This window comes from Dasypus novemcinctus, chromosome 7, assembly GCF_030445035.2.
Source record: "Dasypus novemcinctus isolate mDasNov1 chromosome 7, mDasNov1.1.hap2, whole genome shotgun sequence".
NCBI lineage: Eukaryota > Metazoa > Chordata > Mammalia > Cingulata > Dasypodidae > Dasypus > Dasypus novemcinctus.
The window spans coordinates 90,335,815-90,356,375 of NC_080679.1; the positions used below are offsets into that span (position 1 = coordinate 90,335,815).

At 41.9% G+C, this 20,561-nt stretch overlaps 1 protein-coding gene across 24 annotated transcripts in view; it reads right to left on the bottom strand.

Annotated features, from left to right (window-relative positions):
* TANC1 (tetratricopeptide repeat, ankyrin repeat and coiled-coil containing 1) overlaps positions 1–20,561 on the bottom strand; it is a 259,413-nt gene that overhangs the window by 179,019 nt on the left and 59,833 nt on the right. For 10 of the 24 annotated variants that reach the window (XM_071216386.1, XM_071216383.1, XM_071216382.1 and 7 more), the window contains exon 2: positions 736–828. The exons of the other annotated variants lie outside the window; for them this stretch is intronic. The gene's annotated coding sequence lies outside the window, so the exon portion shown is untranslated. The remainder of the gene's footprint in view (positions 1–735; positions 829–20,561) is intronic. 24 annotated transcript variants of the gene reach the window in all.

The following is a 20,561-nucleotide window of genomic DNA, read 5'->3' on the forward strand; positions in this document are numbered from 1 at the left end:
GAGCCCACACTCCAGTCACCACTGCTGCCTGCCATGGGGCTGGGAGAAGGGGGATGGTAGCCACTGCAGGGAGGGTGAAACTCACTGGTAATTATTGTACTTTACCAGCCTCTTTCTCCTGCTCCTCCCTGGAGGTTGCACAATGTTCCCCTAGACTCAGGGGGTTCAAAGTAGTTGATTAAAACAGTTTCTGCCAGTTCAATAGTTGTTTTGGGGAAAGGACCAATTCTGGAGCTTCCTATACTTCTATATTCCATCATCTTCTCAAAACCCAAAATGCCTAAGTTTTGATGCATTAACTTAAGTGGAAATTCCCTACTATGATGAAATCACTTTGACTCTATATTTGAAATATTCTGTAGAAATAAATACAAGCTCTTTCAGGAAATGTTTCTAAAGAAATCTGACTCTAAGCCAGGATTTCAATTGCTAGTTAATTACTAAGTGCAAGTTTGTTCAAACACGTTCTTATTTTTAATAACTACTTTGCAGAAAAGAAATGTCACTTTGGAATAAAATATGAACAAGTTACTTTTGGTTACAAGAGTCATTTTTACATACAGGCAAATCTCAGAGCTACTGCAGGTTCAGTTCCAGACCACTGCAATAAAGTGACTCTCACATGAAAGCAAGTCACATGAATTTTTTGGTTTCCCAGTGCATTTAAAAGTTACATTTACTCTATAGTCTATTAAGTGTGCAGCAACATTATGTCTAAATACACAATATACATACCTTAACTAAAATGTGGTATGGAGACATGAAGTGAGCACAGGCTGATGGAAAAACGGTGCCAAAAGACTTGCCTGATGTAGGATTGCCACAAACCTTAAATTTGTAAAAAAATAAATAAAAATAAATAAATAAGTAAAGCTGTATTCGCAAAGTACAAGTAGAGCAAGGTATGCCTGTACCATGAAGGTATTTGTTCAGACTAACCTTTACCATTACTATTTCACTAAGCTTTCCTAGGCCAAGCTGGTCAAAAGGAATCTTTTCTCTAATTTCACCTTGTACTGATACATTATCAACATGTTTCCCTATCATTTTAAACTCTACAAATCCCTCATGACAATTTACATTATACACAACAAACAATAAATAAATCTCTTGAAATGAAAGAGTAGCAAGGTTTTTATGGAAGAGAAATAAAAGTTAATGATAATTCTCCCCTTATCGATAAAACAAGGGATTTGTACTAATAACTGAAGAATTTTTCTGGTATCAATTCCCAATTTTATGGTCAAAATTATCTGATTAATATATGATGAAAAACGTAAAAAATACCAGGCTTCAGAAGCACCAGCTGCAGGAAGTATTAGTTTTGGTATTTCATATGTGCACACAGAAAAAGTAAGCGCAATGACAAAAAAGCCAAAACCTGAAATCAGTACATTCTCCCTCAAACCAGGATGGGCTCAGATAGGGAAAATAGCCAAGAGCACCATTCTGTGTATAACTGCCGTGCCTCGTGCCTCCCAGGCCAGTCGCTAATGTGCAAGATTGAGTACCAGTCTTTCAGAAAGGCCCTGACCACACAAAGACTGCCTTCGGTTCCTTCACTTGGACCCTTCCCAACCAAGCATTTACCTCCCCCTAGCCTAGCAGCAAAACACTCCCAATTGGGAGACAAAATAACTGCAACATTACTACCACCACACAGATAACACATAGATATTTAGATCTAGTAGAGAAAGCAAAGAAATTTCCTAACTCCACACCAAATCCCCATCTCAGAGGACCTTCTTCTTAAAGCCTTCTTAATCAAATGTTAATTGCTTACACACCTGCCTCCTCCACTAGCTGTGCGCCTCTGGATGGTGAGACCTGGGCCCCCACTCTCCAACATGGTACTTTTTTTCTCACTTGAATAAGAACGGACCATTTGTGGAGGAACATAATTTTCACCCATGTACAATTCTGAAAGGGAATGGCTGTACTTCAAAACAGACAGCTATCCTTTAACAAATTAGTAAATGACAAACCCAAACTCTTCATGTGTAATGTAAACATTCTTTTGGTTGCTTTAAATATCCATTCTTGGGAAAAGTTAAACTACAAGGATACTTAGCACTCTGAAAAATAACTTCTAGTCATAGACTAGCAAAGCTAAAACATTCCAACCTCTCATTTGCAATGCAAGGCCTCGAGCAATGGAAATGGACCTGGCTCTTCCAGCTAGAAAGGGCAGAGAGAGAACAACACTGGGCTAGCAACCGCAGCTTTTCTCATTCTACACACATTCCTAAATATCTCCTCCATGCCAAGCAATGAGATATACAAAGTCAACAACGTGAAGCAGAGGCAGACGACAATGTCAACAAACATGCCACTGTAGAAAATGAGAAGAAGGCACATAAGGAGATGCAGCTGAAGAGCTCTGAATGCCCAACCTAGGTTGCAGAATAGGCCATGGCAACAAGTCACAAAACCATGGCGTTCTTTCCCCTGAGGCTTGGCCCCAAGAAAAAACCACCCAGAGCTGAGAGGACTGATGAATGAATGGACATTCGCAGCAGAGGTGCAATGAGACTGACAAGGTGCTCACAAGAGTGCTAAGTGGCTTGCCAAGGTATCAGGGCTGCATGGGAAGGGACAGGAGCCCAGAAAGGTGCTAGGGTCAGACAGAAAAGAAAAGGGATGGTATCACAAAAAGAGACCAAAGACACATGCAGAATAAATTAACGAGGAGGCTGAAAAGAGTCTAGTCCTCTTAAATACCTTTTTAGGTTCTAGGTGTGAAGCAATTCCAGATGATTACAAAGCCCACAAGATGGTCAGCAGTATGGTTTGTTAAAGTGGAATATCCTTAATTAGAATTGTTAGAAGCAAAGAAGTAAAGAAATGCTGTTTCTTGGTTTGGGGATGTGCCATTTAGTTGATTGCTGCTATGAGAGAGGCAGGACTTGAGGTGTCAACAACCATCCTAGAAGTGAATATTTATTAAGCATCTATTTTGTCAGGCAGAGTGAAGATTTTACATACTTAATCTCATTTTTGCCCCATACCCCCAAAAAAAGTCATCTATGAGATTGAGTTTATTGTTTCCTTTTTACAGAAAAGGAAGCTTAGAGAGTTTAATAACTTTCCTACAATCACACAATCGTTCAAGTTGAAGCTGGGACTTGAATCCAGGTCTAGACCTACCAGCCCAGGCACTGAGGAGCTGCCTCAAAAGTCCTCAATGAATGGGGGAAATAGGGAGTGGAGAGCAAGGGGGAAGAGGGTGACCAGGAAAACATAGAACACAAGCCTCAAAGAAAGGTGGCTTTTGCATAAGGATTAAAGTGTAGCAGTTATGGACCCAAGGAGAGCTGGGAGAACACCAGTGTCAACCCTGGGTCCCAGGCGCCAGAAGGCCAAAGGCTTCTGGAGAACCACCTGGTGTGAACAGTCTTTGAATGTGCCCCCATCCTCTCTCACAGAGCGCTGGAGGACTTGGCAGAATCACAGGATGCTCCATGCCCCTAAGGCTTGGGGGGTGTCCAGTCATTTATTCCTCTCTATTCCTCTCAACCATTCTCTACAGTAGGAACCAGGTACTACTACTATGAAGACATGAGCCCCAACACTCATTAAGGCCGCCGGCTCTGTAACGCCTCACTCTGGTCACACCCTCCTCTTTTCCCTTCTCTGTAGGTATTCCACTTGTATCATACAACAGAGGTATCATCCCCACCTTCCTGACATGAGGCAGTCACAAATCCCTGGAGAGCAGTGGTAGGCATTACTTTACAAAACGACTTTGGGCAAGTTCCCTAATCTTTCATGGACTTGTCTATCTAATGGAAAAGCAGTTATTTTTCCTGCTGGGCTAGATAATTCCAGGTTCCTTCCATCTGTAGGCTCAATAACTTAAGGAAGCAACTTTATTACTTGTTTATAAAACCACTGTAATCGTGGTAGCTGATAAACCATCACTACGGTGAACAAAAAATCAGAGGACACCGTGGTGTGGGTAATAAGCCTTTTAGCATGAGAGAAGAGACCTTGAAGACTGTCAAAGTCCATTTTTCAAAAGTGTTAAAAGGCAATCAGTCAATGCCAGCTGAATGAAGTCTGGTAATATAAATCTAAAGAAATTAAATTTTTAAATTGCACTGCATCTGGTCTCAAAGTGATAAAGGTCAGACAACTTCAAAGATGACCCATGAAAAGGAACTATTCATCACAGAAAGATCTCTTGCTCATGTAACTGACAGATGGATCTTTCACTTAATGCTGCAGAATTTAAACATCAAAATCCCTCCTGCACTTCTGTCAATGACTGGCTATGACTCTTTGAACATGGGTCATAACCATCCCAGGCCTTAATTTCATTAGGATAGGAGTTCTCAATGCCCATGCAGGTTTTGAATCTCCCACAGCTGGTTATAATGTGCAGCCATCAGCCCTTATTGACCTGTAATCACCGGCCAGGCCCTACTCTAACTAAGCATGGGGGGTGGGGGGGGTGGGGGGGGGGAGTCTAGTCGCTTATTCCTCTTTATTCCTCTCAACCACCCTCTATAATAGGTACTATTACTATCCCCATTCTAGAGAGAAAGGAGAGGCTAGTGACCTGCCCAGGGTCACACAGACTATACAGCACAGAGCCAGCATGCCTATCCAGGTGATCCGGCTCCAGTCTGACCCCTCAGTTCCTATGCAATGCCTCCCCTTTAGGATGCAAAGGAGACTAGCTCCCAGGCGTCCCATGTGGAGAGCCAACCCAGGCAAAACTGCTAAATAATAGGAAAGAACAGTCCTATTTTGTCACAAGCACATACCCCTCCACCCCATGAGAATCATCTAATGCCCCAAATCTATCCTGGAAAAACAACAGCAACAAACCCTATCCCCAATGAAAGACACCTAAATCCACTCCCTTGGGTTCTGCTAGGTGCCCAACATGGAATTATTTCAAACCAGCGTTGTCAATATGTGTGCCCCAGAGGTACCAAGGAACAGGATACATGCTAAAATTAGCAAACTCTTCAATTCATCAGCCCACACGAAGAGAACATTGGAAGCTGGGTCATCTTGCCAATGGGAATTATTTGGGATAGAAAGCTTTTTGTCACATGGACGGTGCTTTCCCTATCTCTCACACTTATCCAGAAGTTAGGAACTACATTAGTCAAGAGGAGCTCAAAAAAATCACCATATTTGTTACAGAATGAATTGTATCAACCTTGTTAAAAGGTGATGGGACTGGTCAAGGAATAGTCAAACGTCAGTTTCTTTCACTGGGCAGTTTTACACGGCCCAATAAATTTAGTACAGTATAAATCTTGGACATCATGTTCTAAAATAAATACACACAGTGTTAATACAGCAAAAAGCTGAATGAAAATCATACAAGTCACATAGCATCATCTCCTCCCACGGTTGAAGCACATGATATCAACATATGCATCACGGTACTCTTATCTCAAATTTGTAGGGAAAACCATCTTTGGCCATAAGCATTTGGTTGCAATATAGTCTTAAGGGGAATGGGTATACAAGAGCCTGTGAGAGGAGACACGTGGGAATGGATAGTTTTATTTTTTAGTTGATTCCAACAGCCTGAAAATGGGGAATGATTCCAGATAAGTCAAAGACAAGTCATGCTAGGAAAGAAAATCCAAATATGTCAAGACTCTTATTTAGAAAGCAAAATCTGCGATATAGTAAAATTGTGCTTCTTAACGTATAAATAACAAGACATAGCAGCAGGTCTAATAATTACTGTAGTTCCTAAGCAATACTGTCCATAAATGATATTTTAAACTATCTGCAACAATGTAAGACAAAAACACCTAATTTCCATGTGACAAAGTTACAGGTACTGCTAATGATCCATGTTTTTTGCCTCCATTCACAGTGAAGGAAAGACTAAGTTTTGGTTAGAGATTACTAAAAGTAAAGTCTCTTTTTTCCTCTCTCTTTCCAAGTTCACAGGTGCACCCTCCTCCCCATCCTCCCCAATTCCATCCAACAACCCTGAGGATTGAGGACCTTGAGCAAAAGAATCAGAGCTAGACCCAACGCAACAATTACTCAGACCTTCCAAAAGCTCAGATACTTCCAGAGAAACAGTAGCTCGGTTTATACCATTCACTGAACCACTGAAATTCAGAAAATTAAACAGTAATTTACTGATTGGCACACATTAGCAGGATCAGGTATTTCATATAAGTACCACTCCTAGTAATTAAGTGCTAAGTCCCATACTAGTTTTCAGATTAGTCTGTAAAAGTTCTATTTAACAAGAAAGTCTATGACCCCCTAAACTCCTAATTTACCTACAATAAACATGCATGGCCTTACATGAAAAATATCTCTGGATATTTGACAGTTTAAGACAATGAACAAAAAATGAGAAAGACAGGTTTATTATTTGGGTAAGTGCATTTAATAGACAGCATTGGTTTTGTTGTTTACTTGGTGAACTCCTCACTCTTTTTAAAGCATTTTGGGTCTAGCAACTAAAATCTCCCACAATTAACCGGATTTGACTTCCTAGTGAGGATGGAATCCAAGATTCAGCCTCTCTCGCCCCATGGCCTCATATTAGGCTGTTACCCAGCTGCATGCCACTAATTCAGGGGCATAAATATAATTCAGAGTCCAAAATACACGGATTTATATTGGGCTGCTGCCAATTTCTCATGAGTCCTGGGTAACTGAGATGGTTTTTGTTTTTCTGGTTAGGAATTATAACAGCTGCAGGAGTGCAATACTTTTTCTAGACTAATAAAATTACCTAAGTCTGTCTCACTTTTTCAGCTGTGGCAGCAGCCAAACTTCCCAGAAAGATGCAAGCCTCAAACCATTCTAGAAGAGTGGGGATGATGGTTGTGAATGAAATACAAGGTATTCAAACCCAACTTAACAGCAAAAACAAAACAAAAAAATTTCAGCTAAATTTTGAATTACAGGGTAATTCCTGTGCATGGAAATCACAAATATTATTTTTAAGAAGTCCCATAAACTTCAATTAAATCTATGAAGTTCAAGCTTTTCCACTTGAAGGCATGTCACAATGCCATGTACGAACATCAGATTTTTTTCCTTTTTAATTTCTCTAAGACCTAGTGAAAGGCTCAATTAAAGCATTGAGTAATTCTGCAGTGAAAGCTTTGATCACCGATTCTGTTGCCACTTCTCCTAATACAGACAGACAGCATATGACACAACTCAGACCTAAGGAACAAAATCAGTACTGTGAGGCAGTATGGAACCCATGACACTGGCATTTAATCAGAAGCCACAAATGCACACACATGTACACACTGATCACTTTTCTCTAAGAGGTGAGTTTCAAATGTTTCATCCTCCAAACTGAGAAGGAGCATTTCTTACACATACTTAAGACATGCAGCACAAAGTTATTTCCTAAATATAAGTGTGTGGTCCAAATGCCTTCCTTTGAAAGACACACACACGTTTTTTCATGACTTTAGATAGTGAATGTGGAATTGTTCTGGATGAAATGAAGATGTTGCACAGATGTGTTAAGTGGTTTTTTTTTTGGTTTACTTTTTACCTTTTTTTTTTTCCCTAGGAGGTACTAGAGATTGAACCTGGGACCTCATACATGGGAGGGAGGCACTCAACTACTGGCCTACACCGGCTTCTCGTTAAATTTTCATTGTCTCAATGAAACATCTTTCTGGTACAGCAAAACACCTGAGTCTGCAACAAAGCAGAAGGGCTGAAAAGTTATTTTTTAAAAACCTAGCACTTAAAAAAAAAAATCTGGTTATTTTTCTATAGCAAAACTTTCCAACTCAACAAATTTCTGCCTTCTAAAAACCTTTTTTAATAAAGCCCATATTTCAATGTACTGATCATTCATTGAAAACCGTAAAACCACATTCATCTCCAATTTAAACTTATATTTTGACTATTTAAAATGATCTCCTTTTATCAGTACTGAAAATCTGTTACAAACAGAAAACCTTTATTCCACAAGCCCACGAGCCAATCATAAAAGCAGCCGCAGAGGCGGGGACATCCATGCAGGGATAACTCCGTGGCAGACAGTAAGTATTTCCCAGACATCACTTCAGTCCTCAGAACAGTGATGTAGGAACTAGAATTATCCTCTTCTGAGGGATAAAGAACTGAGTCTTAGGGAATCTCAGCAGCCTGTCCCAGCTCTTACCCTAATCCACTTCCTCCCGTGAAGTAAAGATGCATTCTGGACTGCACCTTGGCACCCTAAGCCTTGGTTTCCAAGATGAAACGACCACAAGAACAAGTTTCTGTTACACAGCAAAGAGCTAAAAGATAGCATTATGGGAAAATTCCAATGTCACTCTGATAATTTGGTTTTATTCAAAACTATATCCTCATGGAATCCTAAATATTGTAACTTAACTTTCAGTAAGAGAAACTAGACACCATCATCCCAAACATCCAAGCCCATATCAATCTATCCTGTGCCCTCTTTTCTCTGCATGCGACAATTATCTGAGTATCCCCTTCAACTGCCCCTTCAATGCAGGTGACTCACAAATCTCTATCTCCCTTGCTTTACATGTGCAACAGTTACAGCAGTTTATTTCCAACCTTCTGGCATCAATCCTGGCAACATGGACTCAAGGTGTACAAAAATTAAACTCGGGAAGCGGATGTGTCTCAAGTGATCAGGCCTCCACCTAACATATGGGAGGACCCGGGTTCAATCCCCAGGGCCTCCTGGTGAAAAACAAGAAGAGAGGGGCAGCGGACTTGGTCCAGTGGTTCGGGCATCCATCTACCACATGAGAGGTCCACAGTTCAAACCCCAGGCCTCCTTGACCCGTGTGGAGCTGGCCCAAGTACAGTGTTCATGCACACAAGGAGTGCCCTGCCACACAGGGGTGTCCCCCGCGTAGGGGAGCCCCACGCGCAAGGAGTGCGCCCGTAAGGAGAGCTGCCCAGCGTGAAGAAAGTGCAGCCTGCCCAGGAATGGTGCCGCACACACGGAAAGCTGATACAAGATGATGCAACCAAAAGAAACACAGATTCCCATGCCGCTGACAACAACAGAAGTGGACCAAGAAGAAGACACAGCAAATAGACACAGAGAACAGACAACGGGGGGGGAGGAATAAATAAATAAATCTTTTAAAAAAGAGAGAGACAAAGGGAGAGTCAACATGAAGGGCAAGAGAGGCCAGGAACTGAGGTGGCACAATTGACAGGGAATCTCTCTCCACATCAGAGGTCCCCTGGATCGAATCCCAGTGAATCCTAGAGGAGAGAAAATGAGAAGACAAAAAGAGAAATAGATCACACAGTGAATGGACAGACAGCAAAAACAGCAGGGCGGGGGAGGTGGGAGAGGTTGTGGGGGGGAATTAAACTCGTCTTCTCCTTGCCTCATCTCCAAAATCCACTCACCAGCCTGTGTTCCCTATTTCTGCTGCCAGGCACCACCACCTACTAGTCCACCACACTCAAAGCCTCCGCCCTTGTCTGAAAAACTGCCAAACAAGTACCAAGCCTTACCGATTCCACCGCCTCTTCTCTCCCTCCCACCAGTCTAGGGAGGGCCTCACTGCCCCTCTACTGTCATCTCTGCCTGCCTTCTCTGCCTTTTCCCCTTTTTTCTTTATTAGAGAAGTTGTGGATTTACAGACCAAAATGTATCAGAATCACCCTGAGGGCATGTTAAAATACTAATTGCTCACACACACCCCGCCCCCGAGTTTCTGATTCTGGGGTGGGACTGAGAATCTTCATGTCTAGCAATTCCCAGGTGATGTTGCTGCCCTTGATCAGGGCACTCCCTCTGAGCATCACTGCTCTAGATCCCTTCCCTTTTCACATATTACCAGTTCTTTCCTCCTGAACTTTCTATCACAGGACATCTTAACCCTTTTTAAATGCGAATGTTTAGGGCTTCAATAACTAACTCTGAATAGAAATAGCTAGCACTAACAAAGTGCCTACAGTGCTTTAGGAATTTTATCTCCATTGATATCCAAACAACATGAAAACTACGTGGCATTGCCCTAAATTTATAGCTGTAAGAAACTGAGACTCAGAAAGGTTAAATGATTTCTAAACTTCACAGTAACAAATTGGTTTTATATGGTCACTTTAAAAGACCCTCTCCTTGTTCTAAAATTTTTTTTGTGGTGATGAATGCACAGCACTGTGTTTATAATAAAAGACATTGTACACTTTATCCAAATTGTATGGTATGTGAATATATCTCAATAAAACTGCTTTTAAAAAAGAAATAAACCCTCTCCTTAGACAAACTTTGTTACCAAAATGTAATGAAAAAGGAAGAACAATAAAGAAAGAAAATGAGAATGAGAACAAAGGAGACCTATGAGGAAACAAAATGCAGAACTATGTCTGTGTCATGATTTGGGGCTCATTTTAGTACAGCACAAAACATGCCCAAATCCATCCTCTCCCAAGATCAATTTTACAGAATACACAGAACTTCAACACAAAATTAGTAGACTCTGCTTTAATTCACCTACTTAAATGTATTATTTAATATTATCTAGTTTTTGTAGACCACATCCTTATCTGATCTAAAATATGCATACTCAAAACTAATTAGATCCACATATACTGTTCTTATTAACAAGGTCTTTACATGAAAGAGCCTTTTCTGCCTTATTACCTATAAGTGAATGATTCAATCAGAATGATCACCAGATATCCAGGCTTAATATTTTCCCACAGTCATTAATCAACAAAAAGATCTGAGCCAGCCAATTATCAACCTCCATAACAAAAATAATTTCTCAAAATTGCCCCTAAATTTTGAAGCACTTTCACTCATGCAAACCCATCTAATTCTCATAAAATGCCCCCATGAGGGCAGGAGCCTGATCCCATCATCCTTATATCTGGCCACACAGCTGATACTCGGCTAAAGAACTGCCAGACCTTGAACCTAGATGGAGCCACAGAAGACACCAACCACACTTTTTCATTAAGAACCACATTCTTAGCACCTACTATGTAAGGAAAAATATATACTGGCAGAGACCGTGTGAATAAACCCCAGTTTCTCCCTTCTACACAGTCTAAGTAACAAGTGACTAAAACAGCACTGTGGCATTATGGGAACAGGAAAGACAGTGGCATGACGCCAAAGACAACACTTCAGAGTCAGAGAGCCCAACCCAAAAGCTTAAATCCCCAAATCTACCATGCTTTCTCTGCCTTGTGACCTAAGCATGTACTTAAACTTGCTTATATAGGCCCAAAAACACATTTTAAAGTCCACAATAATTAAATGTTAGTGCCATGGCTTTTTAATTTGCCTTTTCCTTTTTAATTGAGGAGCTTAAAATGACAGCACTAAATGGTTTAATTAAAATATGGGGCTGACTGCATGAGAAATTAAGGATGACTCACATTTCTGGCTTGAGTAAAATATTAGGGTAGAGTATAAAACCATTGACCAAAATGGGAAAAAAGCAGCATGGAGGTGAGGGATTTGTTGGGGGAGGGCGGAGGAAAAAGGCATTGATTAAGGGGAAATGAGTTCATTTTGGATATCCTGAGTTAAAAGTACCTATGACCAAAAATAAAACTAAAAAAGTACCTGTGACCATATGTCCTAATAATTCCACTCTTAGGAATATACCCAAAAGAACTGAAAGCACAGATTCGACCACACACTTGTAAACTAATCTTCATAAAAGCCTTATTCACAATAGCCAAAAGGTGGAAAAACCTATGTGTCCATCAACAAGTGAATGGATAAACAAAATATGGTGTATATGTGTGTATATACACAATTGAATATATACAATTAAATGTTATTCAGCCATAAAAGGAAGATCTGATACATGTTACGACTTGGATAAATCTTGAAAACATTATGGGAAGTGAAATAAGCCAAACACAAAAAGGACAAACACCATATGATTTCACTTATATGAACTATCTAGAATAAACAAGTTCATAGAAATAGAAAGTAGATTAGAACTTACCAGGGGCTAGAGAGAAGGGGAATGGTAAGTTACTCCATAATGAATACAGAGTTTCTGTTTCTGATGATGAAAGGTTTTGTAATAGATGGTGGTGATAACATAAGATTGTAAATGTAATAAATGCCACTGAATTGCCCACTTAAAATGGTTGAAATGGCAACTTTACAGCATATATAAACTAAAAAAAAAATTTTTTTCAAGTGCCTGAGAATCATTCAAGTAGAAATGTCTAAAAGATTTTTTAAAAGTAAGTTGAACTCAGAGAAACTCAGGTGTTATTAATGTGTAGGTGATGACTGAAGACACTGAAGCATTAAGAGTCCCCAAAGAGGCTGAGCAGATGAAGAGAAATCTGCCAAGGATGAAACGTGGGGCAACATCAATACTTAAGAGGCGGGCAAAGGCAGACTAAGAAGAGATGAAAGAAGGAAAAACAGCCAGGAATGGTGCAAAGGAACTGGGAGGAGAAAGTTTCAAATAAGTAGGATTAAGTGTTACATCAAGGACTAAAGAGACCACAAGCCTCAACCATCGGGTCTTTATGACCCCAGCTAGAGCAGTTTCCAGATTTAAGATAATGGAAACCAGATGACAGGCCATCCCTAAGGTTCCTCCCAAACTCTCAAACTCTTATTTCAAAACAAACTTACCATTCTCCTTCAAAATTCATCAAATTAATAAAACCCCAAATAACAACAGGTTGCAAGGTTTTCTTCAGGAGAAAGGGAACATGGAAAAGAAATAGTTAAAAACACAAAACTTATTTTACACAATTAAGCTCCTATCTACTTCCTAAAGTTGGTCCCAGGAAAGGAAAAAAGAAAAATTAGATAATTCTTTGCCACACAAAAATTGAACAAGTGGGAAATGTATAATATATCAAATGAAATATCTGTCTGAAAAATCCTAAGGGCAATATATTTAAATTCCTATTTCATAGTTACTTTGAGAAATGTGTTACCACAGGTCTAATGGCTTTGCTTTCAATATGCAAATCTTTATATACTTTTCTATTATTTCATTTAAGCAGATTCCCACCTGGATTTCTAAATAAGCCTATATGCTTGTTTAACTTAGTAAATTGTTCTTCAATGTCATATTTCTTATTCTTTGTATACACACAACCACAGATAATGTCCTAGGCAACTTTAAAGTTATAACATGATTCTACAATACATATTATGGTATAACAAGGGAATGTTTGGCTTGGCCGTATAAACTGGTTAAACTAGTTAGAAGAGTTCAATTATTCCCCCAAACATCTGCTCAGGGTAAGAAAGAGGGTTTGGTTTTGTTTTTAGTCTACCCTACATACAAACATTTTTAAAAAGTTAAACATCTCAAATACTAATTATCTAGTCACCCACACATAACAAAGGATTTGACTATTTGAGAATTCTGAAACGCCATCTCCTAAAAACACTCTTACCCTTTATAAGCACTATTGGATCCAAGCAGGTGGTTTTGTCTTCTCTTCTGGTCACTATTTTTAAGGATCTAAACTCTTTATCCTATCCTATCCTATCAGTCTACTGAAAAAATATATACACAGGAGGGACTCTCACACCTGTTCCTCACCTATACAGGGCGAGTCCCCATATCCTGATTTTTTTTAAAGGTGATGGTCACTTCCCCACCACACTCCTGTTGAGAAGCTCAGCCTTTTGGCAGGATCCCGCAAGGACTTGAGGGCAGTGTAGTGTGGCCACTCTGCTCCTTCTGGGTGAGCAAGGGGGGGCAGGAGGCATGAGTGCGAAATGAGATCCTGCCCACAAGTCACACAGGACAGACGGCCGAGACTGCTGGCATGTCACAACATTTCAAGCTCTCAGAGGTAACCTTGACCCCCATCTACTACAGAAAAGCACTTCCACATCCACAGAGAAGAGATCCAGGGGTGGGTCTTCAGCCCCACCAGCCTTTCTGTCTGGGACCTTCTGAGGATCCCTGCTCTGCTGCCTCAACAGCAGCTAAATGGCCTTGCACACAACAGATCAGGCTGGAGGCCCGCTCCTCAGACAAACAATGCTCTCTCTTCTTAAAAGAAGGGAATTTTTGAATCTGACTACCTGCTACACACTGGGGAGAGGGAATGCAAATAAAAAGATGAAAAGAACAAAAACTTTACCCGTTCCGAGCTTCCAGTCTTACCAAAACCCTTGAAGCAGGTATTTTTGTTTTGCAATTACAGGTAAGGCTACAGTACAGAAAAACCTCAGCACTGAAGTTGATCAACTCACTGAAGTTCCTCAAGCCATATAACGAGAAAATCCTTCTTGAAACATGTGAAAGGGGAAGGGCGAAACTCAGAACAGTTTCACAGGGCAACCTGTGGAACAGGTGGAGACAGAACCTAAGCCAGCTTTAACCATCATAACCCAATAAACCAACCTCTGAAGAGCAGTTGGGGTAAAGCAGGTTGCAAAGGGTCTCTGTGATGGTTAGGCTATTGTGTCCACTCCGCCAGCTAATTGTGCGCAGTTGTTACGGTCAAGCAAGCACTGGGCTAACTGTAATACAAGGGCATTTATGGACTTTAGTCACCGTTGACTTTACTGCAGTGGTAAATCATAGATAGCTGGCTATAATTCATCAGTCAGGGAGACTGCCATCAGCAATGAGTGACGCTTAACCCAATCAGTTGAATCCCTTAAAAAGGGGAAGTGATTCCACCATTGAGAGAATTTCGCAGGCCGTCTTTGGAAGCCAACATCTCCCAGCACTTGTCAAGAATCTTCACTGGACTTCCATCAGAGCTCCTGGTTGTAGCCTGCCTGTGGAACCTGGACTTGTGCATCCTCACGGCTGTGTGAGAGATTCTGATAAATCTCTATCAACAGATATCCCTTGTTGATTCCTAGAGAACCCTGACTAATATAATCCCTTAGGGTCCCTTACTGTCAAGTTTGTAATTAAACTTCACAAAGTTTTTCATGGTGATTGGCGGGAATGGGGCAGGAAAAATGACAATGATCAAGAATAGTCAGTCTGACTTTATGTAAAAGGCTGGACTTTTTTTTTTAAGTTATACTTCTATAGAGGCCAACAGTAAACTAAGTTCAGTGGAAACTGCAGTGTTAAACACCATAAAGGAGGTGACAAATTAAAAAAAAAACAAAAAAAAACTCTGAAATGAGCACAAACACAAAATTAGAAACTTAAGTGTTAACTTGAGTGTTAATAATAAATGAGTGCTTTAACACAGTAAGACAGTAGTTATTTGAAAATAATTCTTAAATTTCTTTGAAAACCACTACCTTACTTTCAAAGACCTCAAAAACTTCAGAAAATTGCATTATCTTGGGAATCTTGGTCTATCAGAGCATGAATTCTGTTCAGCTCATCTCCCTGGCTTGCCTCACCTCACCCCAGATTTCATTTGCTTGCAACAGACAGTTGTCTCACTCCAGGCACCAGGAAAGTTCCTCTGGACAAGTCGACCACAGAAAGTTGGAAGAACTGGAAAAAAAAAACCTTTCAGCACACTCACTGGTGATAAGCAAGAAACAGTTTATAAAACTAGTCGTGGCCTCCCAGAAAACAGCGATGCAGAGAGAGGAAAGGGACATCCACACAGACATACCCCTAACTGTGGGAAAAGATGGGTGACAAACCCACCCTCCATTCAAGTTGACAAAGGACAATTACTGACAATCCCTTTTCTTGAGCAAACTTAAGATTTCTTACACTATTGCAGGTTTTCTCTTTAAATGATGCTAATGGATTTGCAGCCCAAAACATAAGGAAAAGGCTTTAAAGGTTTAAGGGAAAGGTTTAGGGAGCCAAGCACCCTCCAAAACCCTCAGGATGCTTTCATTTCCTGGAGCTTCTCTTTCCCCCTTTCCTGCTTCACTCTAACAAGTTCCACTTCCACACCCAGTTTTCCATGCTACTTGCCATTTCCGAACACACCTACTAATTTCACACCTTTGTTCTCCCTGTTCCCTTGTTCCTAAATACCTCCCTCCCAATCTGGAAATTAGTCATCCCCCAAGCACACCTCAAATATCACCTGCATGCCCCTTCCCACACCCCTGGAATTCCACCAGCCCTTCCTCTACACTCAAAGCACCTGCAGAGGTCTAAAGTTTAGAATTCGTATTTGTTTTACCTTGACCTCCTCTCCAAAGTGCCAAAGTTTCTCCAGCGAGCTCCACCACCACCTTCCAGCTCACACCACAAGTACAGGCAGATGCTCAAGGCATTTCTGTTGATTAAAGGATTCCAACAAGAGGCTTCCCACGACTGGCTCAGAGTACATTTCTCTGGGAAACAGTTTTTAATGCTACACCTGTCCTGGAAAATGTTCTTTTCAAAGGTGCTATACATACTCAAAGACACCAAAAACCAGGCTCTTGCCCAAGTCAGTCTCTTACAGCAATGCGGCTGGGCTCCACTGCCTAAAAGGAAGGATTGAATCATGTGTGGTCATGTTTGAGCCAACAAAAGCCAGTTAGCAGGGCCTGGGGTACTAGTAAGTTGGTGCATGCAGAGGCTGGGTGGAGTTCCTCTCTCCCCTTTGAGTCTGTTTAACCAAGAGTTGTAGAAGACATGCCTCTTTCCCACCAGGACTTCAAAGGTAAGAATGGAATGCAGGTGATTTTCTCTGAGAGGAAACCAGGGGAGGTTTTCACCCCTCCACTTCAGAAGCAGCTGAGCTCTCACTCAAGCAGAATGGGCCAGGTGGTCGCCCCGTGTCAGATGTTTAACGTTTCCTCAAAAAGGACTCGGGTTCGGCCACAACCTGCAAACACTGCCAAGGATTCTGACACCCCAGGTTTCCACTTCCCCTGGTTTTATCCAGCCTCATGGGCACGGTATTTAAGCATTCACTGCAGGACAGCACCACCTGGTGAGCAGTAGCACCAATACCTGAAGCTTCCTCCTATTCGCTAATAAAAGGAATCACCTGCCTCTTTACAGAGGGTTCTAACAGCCAGGAAGGAAATCCATCTTCCAGCTGCTGCCAGGGCTTCCAGTGAGCCTCCTTTCCTAAAGCACACCTCAGCAGAAAAGCAGGCTTCTCATGTGTCCCAACCATAGCCAACAGGCAAGTATGAAGGAATATCCGTCACAGCCCACATCATGCCTGCTGTCAGATGGACAGAAGACCCTCTGCCCAGACCACACACAGACACGTCGGGAGCTCTCCAGTGAGATCTGTATTGGGTTATACACACACAGCTTCTCTGCGGCTCTTCTCCATCTACAGCAGCACATTCGTTGTACTACGTCGTGAGAGGAGGGGGCTCCTTTCGGAGTTGAAGACTACGAAGACGCCACTGTAAGCTGCAGTTCCAGAGGTCCCAAGGGGAGGCGGCTTCCCTACCGTCTGTGTTTGCGGTGATGAGATCACAGAGTTTAGAGTCTGTATTTGGGCCTACATGGGTTTTAAGGGCCATATCCAGTAATTACAGAAAGAAAAAAAGGAGGTCAATGAGACCAGAGGAACTCTGAGTGGTGTTTGAGAAGTTACTTATAACTACTGCCAAATCACCTATCAGACTCAGAAGAGACACTAAGCCTTAAGTTTCAATCTTTTCTACTTCAGGCAATTTTGGTTTAAGCAAAAATATCATGGAACTTTTTACTAACTTGTAGCGGCATCCCTCCCTTCAAAGGCTTTTTCAACCCAAAATATGGGCCCAAAAAAGTTTTGAAAAACAAGCATTATGCCACAAGACATTCTCATGCAAAATGCAAAGTGATGACAAAATACTTATTGGAGTAATTTTTAATGGGAGCTAAAACATGAGTTTAGAGACTAGCCAAGTGACAATTTTCTGCTGCCTATCACATGCTTTTTATTTTCTGACCTAATATCCAATTGACTCAAAATAAAAATTTTTAAAAAGCCCTTAAAGTCTTTTGAGGAGAATTATCAGGGCTTACCTCCTGGCCATCACCCTCTTTCCAGGGTCAACAGAGAGTCTTCAAAGGTTGTTTATCCAAAAGGAAGGTAAGTATCAACAAATTTTCTCTTAAGTACCCCCCTAAAAATCTGGCAATGGGCCTCCTCAGACCACTTCTGACTCCTGTGTGTTTTCATGGGTCAAATCATATCACAATCGACTCCATGTGACAGCCCAGACCCTCCAGGAGTATAGGATTCTGCAGCACAGAATACTGCTTGAGTAGGAGAGGAACCAGAGAGGTTAAACAGCACAAGGATGGAAACCAGGAAAAAAGGCTCCTGCCCCACCTTGTCAATGAGTTCCTGGCAAGGCTCAAGTCATAGTCAACTGCAACAGCGTGGCAAACAACAACACCCCAGATGTCCTATAGCAAAAATAAAATAAAAAGCAGCAGCAGCTCTGTTTTGTTTTGTTTCATTTTGCATGCGGGTGCTTAACAGAAAGCAGACGGACACAGGGGAGGAAGACAGGACCGAGCGCTTTATGAGGTCTCAGCATGCGTTCACGGTGAAAGGCGCTATTACAAAGCCCTTATCTCCACTCCAAACCTTGCTGCTTCCCTGGTCTTAAGAAGGTGAACTGCCAGTTACTGTTAACCTATCAACTGCCCATTAGAATTTCCTGGGGAGTTTCAAAATATTTTGATGCCCAGAACAATTAAAACCAAACACGGGTACTTTTTAAAGCTGACCAGCTGATTCTGACGTGTAGCCAGGGTTGAGACCACTACCTCTGAACTACATGATCAGCAGGTGGTTTTCTGTTTTCTTTTGGAAGTGGGGTAGGAAAATTTATGCCTCAAAAGAAGGGGGGCGAGGAGAGGATACACACAAAGGTACAAGAGAGAAGGGCTGAAGGAAGTTGAAGGGACTAACTTGCAGATGAGGGCCGCTGGGGTAGGTGTGAGGTATGACCCGGAGGTACACGCTCCCCGAGGAAAAAGACAGGAGCCCAGTCAGGTGGGCTCACTCCCTAAAGAAACCCTGGATGGCAACTCCCAACAGGAGTTTGGTTGCTCTGGCAGGCAGGGGCAAGGCTAAGAGGTAGCAATTCCAAGCTCATCAGTAAAGGTCATTCTGAAGTCAAGTATTTCTTATTTGAGAAGTGATTATAATATGGTTTTCAAATGTGAATAATCTACTGAACCAACCGCATTTACCACTGTGATTTCTCGTTCTTCCATCAGCACTATTGACATGGTTTTCTTTCTCCTTTCTTTTGAACTGATGATCCATATTTTCTTGCTCAAGTCTGACAAAGCATACATACTTACAGGCTTGTGTACGCACAGTACATAGCCTGGAGCTGTAGTGCCCTAATAACAGAGGCTTCCTTGGTGTGGCACCAGCTGGCTCAACACAGGCTGAACCCAAACTTGAAGTCATCAGCATCACGATGTTCTCAGGTAACAGTGAGCAGATAAGAAAGAACCTGGGTACCCGGGTAAAGAGTCCGGACTGCGGGAACAAGGGCTTCAGGCCAGGAGGTGGTTCTGCTCTCACTCCCTTTTCAATACTTAGGACTACCAGCTCTCTACCTGTCCTTTGTAACTGAGTGACAAACTCAGCCTGCCCAGCTTGAATGTCTCCTTCCCAATTCCTGTCCCTCATGGGAATTAATCCAACTTTGCCTCAGCCCTTTCCCAGTATTTTCCAAAGTATGTGCTGCCGGCCATCTGTAGCAGAAAGACCAGGGGCATTTCTGGGCATCACTCCAAACCACAGGGAATCATGAAATCTGGAGCAGAACTCAAGAGTCTGCATTTTAATCAGCCACACAGACATAACAGTCTGTGAACAAAACCCTCGGCAATTCTTCCTTTGATATGGGTTCATTGGAGGTGCTGCGAAATCTCTCATAACGTCTGCCACTTCCAAAAGCGGCATTTGATCACTTGGGCCTCCTCTCCGGCCCGACCAGGTCTCTGTTTTGCACTGCATGGCCGCTTCCTCAAATACCACTTTGATCCCAGCACGCCCGGCTCAAAGTTCCTCACTCCTATCAGGATTTTCCCTCAGTCACCGTATCTCAATTTCCCTGGATAAGCTTTCATTCTTGCCTTTCCACAACAAAACTGATTCAAACAAGAGTGGGAGCAAAGAATTATTTATATGCTAGTGAGAAAAAAAGTGGGGGGAACCAATGAAAGGCAAAATAGAAACTAGCAACCTCAAATATCCAGAAAATACGAACAGAAAAAAGGAGTCTTGTGAGCTGTCTACATCTTCATCTTACCTCAAACATTTAGAACTTCCCAACCTCCCCACTCCTCTACCAACCACCTCCTTCCCAAGTCTTGCCTCCCTTAGAGCCATTTACACTTCTTTTAGATACAATTCCAACAGGAGGGACTATTTGGTTTTCCTGTCACCATAAATTTAAGAGGGTGGAGAGCAACTGCTAGGCAAAGCACACAATGATAGCTCTCAGAAAAGTTATGACTGTCAGGAAACAAAAAATGAAAAACAGTAGATTACAGGCTCTTTTAGTTTAAATAGCTTTGCACTCCCCAACAATGCCCAAGGATACCAAAACGTTTCAAAACAGCACAATCGGTGGCTCCTGAAAGATGACCCTGGCACACCCAGAACGGTTATTTTGCTTTCAACGGGAGAAAAGGTGCCCGCATGGCCAGTCTCAGCCCCAAAGACCAAAGTGTTCTCAGAATCAGGGCCGGGCACCGCCTCCACGTGGCCTCCAGGATCACCTTTCAAAAGCAGGC